The 6,592-nt window shown below is 31.4% G+C and overlaps 1 long non-coding RNA gene across 1 annotated transcript; it reads left to right on the forward strand.

Moving 5' to 3' along the window:
- Positions 1–4,643: 4,643 nt before the first annotated feature.
- Positions 4,644–6,322, forward strand: LOC133199724 (uncharacterized). Its single transcript, XR_009722817.1, has 3 exons — positions 4,644–5,054; positions 5,630–5,899; positions 6,170–6,322. It is a non-coding gene; the product is annotated as an uncharacterized LOC133199724 (long non-coding RNA).
- The last annotated feature ends 270 nt before the right edge of the window (positions 6,323–6,592 follow it).

Consider the following 6,592-nt stretch of genomic DNA (forward strand, 5'->3'; position numbering starts at 1 on the left):
AAAGATTTTTTGTTTAAATCATGGCCCTTGGGGGTAGGCATTAGGAATTAATATAAAGGGGAAAAAAACCTTAAACAATTTTTCTTCTCAAGAAAGCATAGCCATTATCACTCAAGAGATCATTAACACAAATAAACAAAGAGACCATATGAACAAATAATAAAATGATGATTCATAAAATAAAACGGAGTAGTTACTGTAGAAAAATATAGAAATTATTTATTACACACGTAAGATCTTAGCAGTATCATATAGCAAATTCTTTAAAAATGAAATCAATATTAGTAAATACTAGACTCAGCCTTTAGCGGAACTTCTGATTCTGGACCAACACCAAAGTCTTTTTCAGCCATTTTGCTACGGGACAGATTTCTGGCATACAAATTTTCTTCGCGAAGTTCCGTTATAATCTGCTTCGAATGTTTGTTTTCGCTTGACAGTTCTATTATTTTGGTTACCATATCATTTAGTTTTGTTTCCATATGACTTTGGGTTCGACGAAGAGAAACCACTTCTTTCCGAAGCAAACGGATTTCTTCAACATAGTCTTTACATTTTTCATCTACAAATTCTTGCATTGTTTTTCTAAATATTTCATCAATCGTTAACTCGCCGTTCACTGACAAACAAAATCCAACCAAAAAAGAAAGAAATCCTGGCCTCATTCTTCTATATTAATGTAGGCACTGCTAGAACGACAATTAAGTAATCCTTATCTCTTAGTATCATAAAAACAAGCATATGTTGTCTATACAAGGTAAAGGCTAGTATTTACAGTACAGATAAGTAAATCACCTTTCCGCGATTTTACACTGCTTTTCCGCGAAAAAAAAATCCTGCTTCCGAGACAAGTTTTACTGGTTTTCCGTGATTTTAATTTTTTATCTTTTCTGCGACTTTTTTCGTACATCTTCCGTAGCCAGGTAAAACATGTTGCCCCCTGCTTACCACTTGGGGGGGGGGGGGGGGGGGTAATCGTGGCTTTGCAGATTTTATCAACGCTGCATCGGTATGACACATCCCTATTCCTTAAAACATTTACTTTTCTGTATGTAAATCCATCATAGATTATCCATTTGTTCCCCCGATTCAATTTCCATATTGTTTCAAAATCTAAAACCTATCACCGACCAGTGTGAAATGCGATATTCATTCAATTTTTATCACCATGTGAGCAAATACTCACTACCTAGTAGATCACTTTGGGGAAATACAGGTAATTATATGCATGCAACCGTTTGATGTTAATAGCCATTCTCTGTATAACCACTTAAACTTTTGTGGCACGCATAGTCACAGATTTTTTTCATATTTGGCTTGAAAGTACTACCTCATAAACCACTCCAAAAAATATTGTCAGATCTTATGAATGTTGAGTAGTTGCCATGGAAACGATGTCTGAAGTTGATTTTTTCTGCAAAAGCGCAACATTTGGGAACATTGTTTAATGAAGTGCGGCTACTTCAAGTCATGTTACCAGCAGCAATAAAAAATCTGACATATACATTAATCAGATATGCAAAGACTTGATTGGTATTCTATCTATAAATATGAGAAGTTTATGATTAAAAACTGACTGCTTTTGAAAAAATGAATTATCTCCCTTTGGTTAGTTTGAACTCTTCAGTGTGGGAGATAAGAAAACAAAGAGTGGGAAAAATGGCAGAGAGCTGTCTGCTCCCAAAATATTTCCCAGTATTTGAAATTTCTAGTAAAATCCCCCTGCAGTTTAAAATTTACTTGTGTCAGTTCCATTCCAAGGGAAAAGTTATCTGTATATATTTCAGATTTAGGATGTACATTACGTGACTTTGAAAATATTTGTCCTAACATAGATGATGTTGTCATATGTAATAATCATCTTCATGAACTTGAAAGCCGTGATTACAATAGAATGCGTACTGTAAAGTGTATGGTCCCCCCAAACTTGGCAACCCATACATTTCCCAAAAAACATGAAAGAAGACTAACAGAAGAACAGGTGCAACAGATATTTGCAGCGACAGGAGCTGTTCTTCCTATTGGCACAGGTTAGTACAGTAGCTAGGCTATACACTGTATATCTAATAGGCCCTGATTAGATTTGACTTTAGTCTTTATATGAAGTACATGTACACTTGTGCACTTCAGATATACTCGGAATATAACAATACAATTTTGATCCGTGTCCTAGTATTTCAGGGTTGGAAAGAATTAATGGCCCACTAATCTTGTCTAGAAATTTTGTTGGGATGTAATAAGAAATGATATTTCTAATAATATCAATATATTTTTCTCTGAAGAAGTAGTCTTAAAGAGAATATTTTAATCATTGTTTGTTTCCTGCGTCATCAAGATCTATAGAAAATTAGGTTAACAATTAAGCATTACAAAAGAAATATACATGTGTAGTTCGGGTAACATCAAGGATCATTTAGGGCTTAAGTACTGCTGAACAGTCTGACAGTCAGCTAGACCACAGTACTATAGAGGTGATATAGAGTAAAAAAATTAAGAAAACTGATTTTATTAAAAATTGATTATTAAAAATGGAAAATAAACTGTTACAGATGTATTATGATTTTTTTAGCATTAGCTTTTGGCCTTTTTCATAACTAGGCCTATATATTCCAGTTATCTGATTGACTCTAAGACAGTAAAAATTTAAGTTCATAGCCTCAGAGTGAATTTGGGGAGTTCTGAATTTTCTATTAAACTTAGTCGAGTTAATTAACAGGATATGCTGTTACATAAAACCATATTCTTATATATATATATATATATATATATATATATATATATATATATATATATATATATATATATATATATATCAACTTCACTTATATATATATATATATATATCAACTTCACTTGTTCTCTGAGTAAAAAATAATTAGTTTCTGTGTCAACAGCTATTATATTATTAGTATCAAATATATCTTTTCAGGAATATGTCATAGCTGCAGAGTAGATATAATTATGAAAAAAAGTCTGAGTCAGCAAATTCAGGATAGAAAAAAGGTGAGAAATTTCAATATAAACAATGTTACAATGAAGTAATTAATTAAGCCATCACATTTTGAATAAAGGAATAGTTTAATGTGACTTTGACTAGAGTCTCATCAATCAATGGCTTCAAGATCTGACTTCTCAATGTATTAATTTATTTATTTTATATTTATTTATTTTTTGAGATCTATAGAAAATATATAATCTGTGTTCACAACCCCAGTTGAAACTCAAAAGGAAATTGCAGCAGCTATGAACTAGATTTCTCCACAATACAATGCAGACCTGTTTATACATGTAATGACAAATTATAAATTAGGATAAAATATTGATTTCTATTGGTTAAATGATTAGATTTTACTGTCAGTACAGAAATTCATAATAATTTTAATGTAAACTCTCATTTCAACAGATACCCTGTAAAAGTGAGTCTAGTGAGAATAATGATAACCAACTTCAAGCTGACATGACTGATGACTGTGTGTATAAGCCTATGAAAAGAGCACGGAAATCAACAAAGGTACACAAGATTTATATAAGAGAAAATTATGTTTAATTTAGAAAATCAGTGGCAGTTAACATTTTCATCAGCATTAAATTGTTAATTTTTTTTGTTTGTATAAATTAAAGATAATTACACAATATATAGATTGAGATACAAAAACCAAAAGGATGCCATTTACTGGCATTCTAGATACATTTTAGAAGAAAATAATTTAAATGAAGTATTACATTTAATAACAGATGCCAATTTCTAGTGATGAAAGTGATATGATGAATAATGTCCATACACCTGTAAAAAGACCAAGGCAATCAGTGATGAAGGTACAAGTTTAATAAAAAAAAAAGGATATGTTTACATGTACTTTAAAAAGGGGACAGTGGCTGTCATTTGTTGAAATTTTCTTTGAATTATAAAAGTTTACACAAACAAAAGGCTCAAAGAGCTTTACTGATTCAACAGTGACTGGTATAAGTCATGTGTTGTGCACTTGCACAACCTTATTCAAGGGGAGATAATTGGGAAATGAGGAAACAAGGAAAAGAGCTACACACACTAACTCTATGCTCCTCAGTCCCTACATATTATATACCTTAAATTCAGTATTTATATGGCAATTTGGCCATTGAAACTTTTCAAATTTGTATGATTTCTGACCCCATGACCTTGGTGTTAAAATTTGATTTTATTTAAAAAATAAATTGTGACTTTTGAATAAGAAAAGATGGGGCATTCATATTTTATGTATGCATTACCTTTGACAAGGTGTTTCTGAAAATGGTTTGATTTTTGATCTCATGACCTTGACATTGAGGTTTGACCTAGTTTTAAAAATTCATCAAAACATTGGTGATAACTTTTTAATGAGAAAAGGTAGGGCATTCATATTTGACAAGTGCATTACCTGTGAAAAGAGGTTTCTAAATGTGCTATTTCTAAATGTGCTTGCCATATGCATTACAATAGCCAGAAATAATTGCTTCCCAACCACTAAGACACCAAAAGCAGGAGACCAAAATTCTTTGAATTTGCTCGTTTGTTTTAATCACAAATCAGCTAAGAGCTACAGCCACATAAGAGACTTCAGGTTATACATTTTTATTATCAATTTTTCTTGTAGGTATCATCATGTACTTTACAATCCTCAGATGGATGTGAAGAATTTGATTCTGAAGATCTCAGTCAGGAAACAGTTGTGTCTGAAGTTTCAGTAACAAATTCCATAAAACTTGAGGCTTTGAATCAATACTTAGCCCTTTGTAATGTTAGCCCGATAAAGGAATGTCAGGTCTACCTAAAACATTCAAGTAACAGAACTAAACAGAGGTAAATCAATAAGGCTAAGCAGTGTCTTGATCTTATTCTGACAACAATTTGTCCAGGGGAAGAGGAATTTTTGAGAAGATCTGTTTTGAATGATATTCAACTAACTTCTGCAGAGGAAGATAATGCAATTCTTGCGACACTTGTCGAAATTTATAATGGAGCAAATTCTTGGGCATTCCAACAACAGATTCTCTCAACAATAGTTAAAGACAAGGACTTTTTGGCTGTCAAAGAGGTATGCAATCAGATATATATATATATATATATATATATATATATATATATATATATATATATATATATATATATATATATATATATATATATATATATATATATATATATATAGGATCTCCCATGGTTTGTGGTTTGATATGATTTTTTATCCAGCAAGTTGTGTGTTTTTATCCCCAAACCTTGGCAAATATCATATCCTACCACAAACATGGGCGATTCTTTTTATAACATGTTTTACACATAGCTATTTCATGTTTCAAACTGACACTAAAATCATTGTGAGGTCACAGTTGTGGATATGAAAATGATATCCTATGAGCTATATCCACTGTAGAAAGGAAAACACATGTGATAAATATATATATTAACCTTCTTTATGAAAAAAGAACCAAGTGGGGAGATCATGAGTTGATTAAATAATGAAAATGGTAATAGCCATTTTATTACAACCTGTGGTATGATATTTGTGATAGTTGCTGTTGTTATCTCATTTTAAAGAAAAGGTTTAAATATGTAGTGTGCTTTGTCATTTTCAGCTTCTGCCTAGTGTGACAAGATATAAATTCAATCAAGCAAAAGAACATATTCAAGAGCATGGTGTAGGAGAACCAATCTCAAACAGGAAAGTTTCAAGGGAAAAGTATACCCATAGCCAATTAGACCACTTCATTGACTTTATTACATCTGGAACAATAATTAAAGATCAACCTTTTGGAGAAAAAACTTTGAAAATGGAAACAGGAGAGGTTCTAAAGATCGCAACTGTTATTAGATGTTTGGCTCCTTCCACCATTATCTCTCAATACATGGATGTATGCAAGGAGGATAATATAAAGCCTCTTGGTATATCTTATATTAGTTTATAACTTGCTGCTGAGTAATATAAAATTTGGCAATTGATACTAATATTATATGGACAGTCAATTCTGGGACACCATATCAGAACAATCAATAAAATCAAGAAATATACACTATTACACACTAATATTACACACAATACATTTAATTAGTTTTTTTTAAATTCTATATAAGTTTTTAATATTTTATTTTTATTTTATTTTTTAAATATTTCTTCAATATAAGAACTAAATTAAGTCTTAATTATACTTTTAGGAAGTAGCACTCTTTTCAAGATATTGGAAGAATGCTCAGCTGTGGTCAGGAAAAGCATTGAGGGATTAGACAATTTTTTAATGGAAGGGACTAAAGCCTTTGAGGATCTTGACAAGATACTGAAAAAACTTGAACTGTCAACTGAAGACTTGAAGCCACTCACAGCTAATTTGCAAAGTGCCAAAAATTATTTGAAGTCAGGATTTAAGGTATTTTTTTTTTGCATGTTTTTTTTTTCAGTTTTACTGGTCAGAGACCAGAAGAGCTAATGCAATAGTAAAGTAGTAGCTGTGTGTCCATATACAATTTTTCGAAATCCTACTCTCTTCCTACAGGTTTGATCCAATATCAATAAAACATGGTAACGAAATACAGTACGTTAATAAGATAAACGAATAATACCAGTAGAACTTCAGTCCCCTC

The sequence above is a fragment of the Saccostrea echinata genome, unplaced genomic scaffold (assembly GCF_033153115.1).
Source record: "Saccostrea echinata isolate AGI-Se365-2 ecotype Australia unplaced genomic scaffold, CSIRO_AGI_Sech_v1 ptg000035l, whole genome shotgun sequence".
Taxonomy (NCBI): Eukaryota; Metazoa; Mollusca; class Bivalvia; order Ostreida; family Ostreidae; genus Saccostrea; species Saccostrea echinata.